The sequence below is a fragment of the Dreissena polymorpha genome, chromosome 14 (assembly GCF_020536995.1).
Source record: "Dreissena polymorpha isolate Duluth1 chromosome 14, UMN_Dpol_1.0, whole genome shotgun sequence".
In the NCBI taxonomy this organism is placed as follows: Eukaryota; Metazoa; Mollusca; class Bivalvia; order Myida; family Dreissenidae; genus Dreissena; species Dreissena polymorpha.
In genome coordinates, this window is record NC_068368.1 from 69,257,599 (window position 1) to 69,264,827 (window position 7,229).

Consider the following 7,229-nt stretch of genomic DNA (forward strand, 5'->3'; position numbering starts at 1 on the left):
ATTTCCTACATAAATATACGACTGGGTAATGGCACCCGTAAATTAACGTAATGGCGGTCGTTTTTGTCATTCACGATGACAGGAGACGAAAAATTACCAATGCCAAGGCTTTTTAGGGAGAGAATTGTTTTCGAAAACCTAAGAGATGAGAACATTGCTTCGATATATCGTCTAAGTAAGGGCGGAATAGAGCGATTGCTGGTTTTATCGGTGAAGACTTGGCACCAACTTGCCGGCGAGCTCACCCCTTTCATTCCGTCGCTTAGGTATGTAAATAAGGCGAAGAAATCATTGATTTAAACAAGTATAATTATAAAATTGTATTTATTTTCAAAAAGCAAATAAGTAGCATTTAACCCAAAAACTTTAGAGTAGTTGCCCTTTGTTAAATTAGCATTTGACAACTCGGATTTTGCAAAATGGTTGAAGAATAAGTAATTGTTGTATCTTTTCTTAATAAAAGCATTCGATGATTACCGGTATTAGTTTAAGCATTTATTGTTGTGTTTCTTTACAAATGACTTTATGTTAAACTCATTCTATTTTGTGTCGACGTGTACTTATCGATGACTTTAAGTGCAGACTGATTTACCCCACCCGCTAATGTTGAACTTGTAGTTGTTCTACTTCCAAATGTTATGATTGAACAATACTTTACCTCGAAATTGTTGATTATAGCATCGTGATCATGAAAATGAATATGACATCATGATATTGTTTGTGTTTGCTATTTTTAAACAAGTTAATTGTATTGGTGAGTTAAGTAGATGCTGAGTAATGGTACCTTATGTATTTAATAATTGTAGAAAAATCACCTTAATTGTTTCTATATTGTTCTCATTTGATTACAATGTTGTTCAGTTGGTCATTGTCAGCTCGGATACTATTTACCTGTACCCCGGGTACTCTTTAAGTTACTTACATGTAGAGCTAACCCTGTTACAGTTAATATACTTTAACATAGACGGAAATTTAATGATAAATGGGTTGTTGTAGGCTTAATTTTTTTAATTATGTTCACATTAATGTCATTTTTTTTCACAAATAGTCTTTATATCATCGAAATTTATACTCAAAAAAGCATATTGATGCAGTTTTTACAAAAGGTAAGTTTAATTTAGATAAACAATATGGCTTTACATTTATCTGTAGTGCACTGTACCACATCGAATTTTGGGCAGGAATACAACTCGGGTACAGTCTAATAAGGACCGGGTACGTTTAAGTATATTAACCTTACCCGAGGTACATGCAAGTATGCTTAATGATACCAGTAGTACATGTGAGTAGTACCCAAGCTGTGAATAACCAATCGAGCGTGAGTAAAGTAGAGTGTACCTTATGTCTTTAATAATTGCAGAACAATTACCTTAATTATTTCTATATTGTTCTCATTTGATTACAATTTATTTATTTGTCAAATTCAATTCTGCAGTGCTATAAATATGCACCCCCCATCCAAAAAATTTATTTCGTGCATATTGATGGGGCTTTTTTTTATTTACTCCTTTTCTTCATTCCTCCCTTTTGTGTTGGTAATGTTAACATGAAATGATGAGCACTTTCATGTTAATGAATAACTTTTATTTTTTTATAGATTTTGGCATATTGCATATTGCCAAGGGAGATGTTTACTGAGGATTCCATGCCATTAATGTGCAGGCTGTTGCTGACGCCAGCATGAGGTAAATGTAAATACAGTATTATGATTCATCACCTTATCATTAAATTTGGTATAAAAGCAGATAAATACCATTAAAGGTTGAAATAAGCGTAATGCTTATCATCTTTGACATCTAACAATAATTAGTTACGTACATGCGCAAAAATCATTAAGATTAACTACCACAATAAGCACCATTAGCACTGTGTGATCAAGCGTTTGTTCTTTTATGTGTTAGCCAATGCAGCTATCAGTAGTATCTTTAAATATTGTCTTAAGTTACATTATTTCATCTAGGTAACTAAAATATAGTGATTTGATAATACTTAAGCTAGTTTTGTGAAACTTATTGAGATGCTTTCCTACCTTAATCTAACAATATTAACTGTGGACTGCTGTTTTATCAAAGACAAAGCAACTGCCCAATAAAATATTTCAATTTACAGCAATATCTGAGCACCAATGATGAGGGTCATCTGCTGGGAGATAGTGGGTATCCATTAAGGACTAACCTGATGACCCCTTAACCTCATCCCTCCCATGCTGCGGAACAGGCCTACAATGACCATCTATGTAGAGGGTGGGTAGTAGAAAGGGCATTTGGAGTGTTGAAATCACGAGATTGGTAACATATTATATAGGTTGTGAAATATAAGTCTTATTAGTGCGAGATCAACTTACCACACGCTTTTATATTGATACATGTAAACACTAAATCTAAAAAGCTCCAGTAAAAAAAGAATACAATTAAAGAAAGATAAAAAGTAACTCCTACAGGGCTCAAACCACTGACCCCTGAAGTAAAAGCCTCACACTAAGACCACTTGTCCGTCCATGCTGATACAATGAGTGATGTATTTTACACTTTATATAAGCAATCCTCATTGTGTCACAAAATATAACGACAACAACAGAACTCTACAAATTATTCAATCGTCAATGTTGCAGCAGATAGTTGCAACGCTTGAAAATTTTCAAGTTTATAAATCGTCAAAAGATGCATGGATAATGGATATTTTATAGCATGGTAAATGTTCAGTATTACTGTTTCCTCACAAATATCATAACTACAACAAAAGATTGCGAATCTTAAACTTATTTTTTTTAATTTAGTCAATTTACCAAAACTGGAAAAGGTCCCTTGAATATTAAACAGTTATCTGAGCTCCAGAAAAGATCATATACTCAAGGTACTTTTCCCCATTAACAATTATTCAAGTGATAGTTTACCCACTGACTTTCGCTCTAAACGGTGTTCTCTGTATTGAACATTCTCAAAGCCACATTAAAACAAGGGCTGTTAGTAAAACATGCATGCCCCCGATTTGGGCTGTCAGTTGTAGTGGCAGTCATTGTGTGAATACGTTTTTTGTCACTGTGAACTTGACCTTTGACCTAGTGACCTGAAAATCAATAGGAGTCATCTGCCAGACATGATCAATGTACCTATGAAGTTTCATAATCCTAGCTGTTAGCATTCTTGAGTTACCATCTGGAAACCATTTTACTATTTTGAGTCACTGTGACCTTGACATTTGACCTAGTGACCTGAAAATCAATAGGGGTCATCTGCAAGTCATGATCAATGTACCTATGAAGTTTCATGATCCTAGGCGTAAGAATTCTTAATTCATCATCTTGAAATCATTTTACTGTTTTGACTCACAGTGACCTTGACCTTTGACCTAGTGACCTGACAAGCAATAGGGGTCATCTGCCAGTCATGATTAATCTACCTATGAAGTTTCATGATCCTATCCTAAGCTTTCTTGAGTTATCTATCATCCGGAAACCATCTGGTGGACAGACCGACCAAGCAAAACAATATACCCCCTCTTCTTTGGAGGGGGGGCATAAAAAGTGGGCTTGTAAATGTATCGGTACTTTATTATATTAAGTGTGCTGTCTATAAATATGGATATTATTGTCATAAAACATAGAAGTTTTCCAGTATATTAGATTGTTTCCGAATGTATTTACTAAACTTTACCCCTTTATGATTCTCTGTTCAATTATTTAGTCATCTACCGTTAAAAAATGTTGTTTACCTGTGCATTTTTTTGGTATTTTTATTGAAATGTTTATGATAATAATGTTTATGGTATTTGATAACAGTTGCTATGACACTAGTTTTCAATGAATAAAAAACAAAGAACATTCACAAATATTTATTATTAATCAGGAAGTACAATATATTAACTGGGCATGGTATTATAATTCATATGACAATTTATATCTTACATGATAGTATGTGTAATAATAAGTTTCATAGACTCACTGAACACCATCACATGTAAAATCAATTAAAAGTTCCAGAAACAATTGAGCAATTTAGAATTTCATTTTTTTAAAGAGAAACCAGTTCCTCATGATTATTGCGTATGTCCCTCTGAATGGCATATCTTTCCCTTGACGCCATCAACATCTCCCGAGTTTTATTACGCTGTTGCTTCATTCTTCACATGTTGCTGCAAGCAGATAAATTTACTAGTCTATACATTTAACAGAACTAAATATTAAATACACAACATATGACCACTATGGTCATAATAAGTTAGCATGCCTACATGACCTGGTTTTGTTTCTGAAAGTTGGTTTTTGTATTGCAAAATTAACCTAGCTTTCTGAACTTAAACTCAACATTTGTGTGTGACACTAATGCGCTACATTCCAATTTCTTTTTTAAGTACATTGATGTCGAAAGAATTAAATAAAAAATACATTGACACACAAGTTCATACCCTGGTAAATAGTTTACCGGTAATAAAGTTAAATGAAAAAATGCAGCAATAATTTATCTCCGTAAAACAGAGTACAATGAAAAACAAGAGCACCGCATAACAGGTGTGAACACTCGGCTACGGGTGCATTTTTTAACGAATAAAAGCTTGTCAGAATTATTTTAAGGTCACAGTGACCTTCACCTTTGACCTAGTGACCCAAATAAGGGTGAGGCGTGTAGAACTCGTCAAGGTGGAGCTGCATATGAAGTTTCAAAGTTATAGGTGGAAGCACTTTGATTTTATGGCCAAAGTTCAATACATTGACAAAATGTTAAGGTTTGAGCATGACGCGGACGACACGACATGCTGGCTATGACAATACCTTGGGTTTTCTCCGAAAACAGCCCAGCTTTAAATTGAAAACATAAATTGTTACATTTTCATTGCAGGAAATAATAAGCAGTCAGCTTTACAATAATCTATAGAAAAAAAACAAACTATTTGTTGCTTCTGCCTTCAGTTTTATGTTTTAATGTAGCTGAGTGACACAACTTCTGTTTGAGTTTTGACAACCGTGTTCTCTGTCCATTCAATTTTGGTTCTTCAGCCAGTAATAACATTTTGTTTTCTGGAAAAACAAAGAAATGAAAACTGCATTTGTGATCTTTACATGTAACACAGTTTTGCAGAGAAAGCAATATAAATCAATGTTGATTATTTACATCTTGTGAATCAACACTATAATAAATTATTGTGGACAATGATATTTATTAAATGCTTTCCGGTGGTTTATAGAGAAATCTCGGTGGATTAAAACGGATAATTTCACTGTTTCAAACAATTAAAATTATCAGTGAGAATTATCGATAATTTTCATTGTTTACTGTGAAATGACGTCATTCATTTGACAAAATGACAACATAATCCCAACGACATTCTTAAGTAAAACTCTTTAACAATGTAAAGAAACTGCGAAAAAAGCATAAAATAAAAAGAAAATGTGTTGGATTCGGTGGTATATTGATTTTAATTCACTCGTGATCATAGAAAATATATATTTTCACTAGCCACTTGGAAAATATCATTGTCTATGATCACTCGTGAATTAAAAACGATAATCCACCGAATCCAACAAATATCCTCTATATAATAGACAAACAAATAGCATTCTCAATGATATGACATTTGTAATTACTAAACATGCTGTGTCATGTGAATCTAATACCTTATTGAAATAAATATTTGATAATTGAACACAAAAATGCTGAAATGACAAACTTTCAATCCATGATGTCTTGTTATTGTCAGCCTGAATTCCGATTGGTCTCTATTAAATTATATTATTTAACTGTTAATTGATCTACACCACAGTCACATTCCTGCATAGAAAGAACAAAACAATTAATCTTACCAATTCATTTTTATTCATGGATAAAGAAAATAAGCAAAAAATAATCTTCATTCTTGTCAATATCAATTGCCGCCTTAGAGCCTTTTGATGATTTTTGCTTTGGCAGACACTTGGCTGAAATAATTCGCGTTCAGATTTATCCTAAACGCGAATTATTTCAGCTGTCTTCATTCATGACAAACAAGTTCTCAACTCACATTTCAACCGTCTCCATCCAAAATAACTTCTTTTTGCGTTTAGTAAACGGTTTAGTAACGGAAGGAGAGTGTCGGCCAAACAGCAATCCGTAGCCTTCCACACCGGTCTACACGACGTTTTCCAATGTTTTTTTTTGTTTCGATTCACAACTAGCATATTTTTTGTTAGTCCAAATAATAAGACGTAAATCGACCTCATATTTATAGGAGTATGTTTGTATGCGATGTTTTCCTAAGCTGACAGAACGCGCGAAAATTACGTCATGCAATTTTTCAGACTGTGTCACTATTTTTTTCGGTTACAAAATACGTATATTTAAGTAGTCGTATTTTATGTATGTTGCATTTACGATTTCGTTGATGAAACGGAGTTTATGTAAAATCGTAAACGACTACATTAATCTCGATACATAATTTACGATCGTATAAAAATACGTAATTATTGATGAAACGGCCCCCAGGTAATGTTCCCATTAACAGGATATAAACTTGTTTAAGCTGTTGTTTTTATTTGTTATTATTAATAACTGCAGCTCTGATTACAGGCTAATCAGCGACGACACTAATCTTGTGGAATTTTTCGTCTAAATGAGGTCTCTTCTTAACGATATTCCAGTGCAAACTGAAAGTGCTGTCTCTGATGAGCCTGTGTGAACAATACATGCATTAAGTCCACTTTTCCAAAACGAGGCTCTTATTCTCTAACATTTGGGTATGGGTTCAAATAGCATAGCAAAATCTTGAGATCTTCACAAAATCTAAGAGGAATAATAAAAATAGCGTCCGCTTGAGTAAGATTCGATATGTTTACTGTCATATTTTGTTATGCGAAATAATAATCGATTTGGTAAGCAAAACACATTTTTTTGGTTTGATATTGTCTAATGGTACTTTTTTCATTTTGTAATCGTTGTTTAATGTTTATTTGTAAGTTGCTTATTGTTAAGCGTTGTGTTTTAAAGTGTCGCTGTTTTATGTGTAGAATAATTATCTGATTGAAAACATGTCCAAACATTTTGGGAATCGTTGTATCATCGAGTTTCTAAAATGATGATTTCGCAACTGCCCATAATAGGTTAAACAATGAAACACAAAAGAAAGAGTTTGCACTTGGCATACATAAAAAATCATGAAAACAGAAACAAGTCACTCATAACACGGTGAAATTATTGTCTTGTATTATTTGTACGCAGTAACTGATTCAGGCGTGAATTGAAATCTGAAGAGTTCAAATA

At 33.3% G+C, this 7,229-nt stretch overlaps 2 long non-coding RNA genes across 2 annotated transcripts; one reads left to right on the forward strand and one right to left on the reverse strand.

The window, feature by feature from the left end:
• Positions 1-391: 391 nt before the first annotated feature.
• Positions 392-2,339, forward strand: LOC127859080 (uncharacterized). The gene is made up of 3 exons (XR_008039272.1): positions 392-479; positions 1,598-1,685; positions 2,110-2,339. It is a non-coding gene; the product is annotated as an uncharacterized LOC127859080 (long non-coding RNA).
• A 1,477-nt stretch (positions 2,340-3,816) lies between these two features.
• On the reverse strand, positions 3,817-5,017 carry LOC127859081 (uncharacterized). Its single transcript, XR_008039273.1, has 2 exons — positions 4,885-5,017; positions 3,817-4,131 (listed from the first exon to the last, which is right to left on the reverse strand). It is a non-coding gene; the product is annotated as an uncharacterized LOC127859081 (long non-coding RNA).
• Between the last annotated feature and the right edge of the window lie 2,212 nt (positions 5,018-7,229).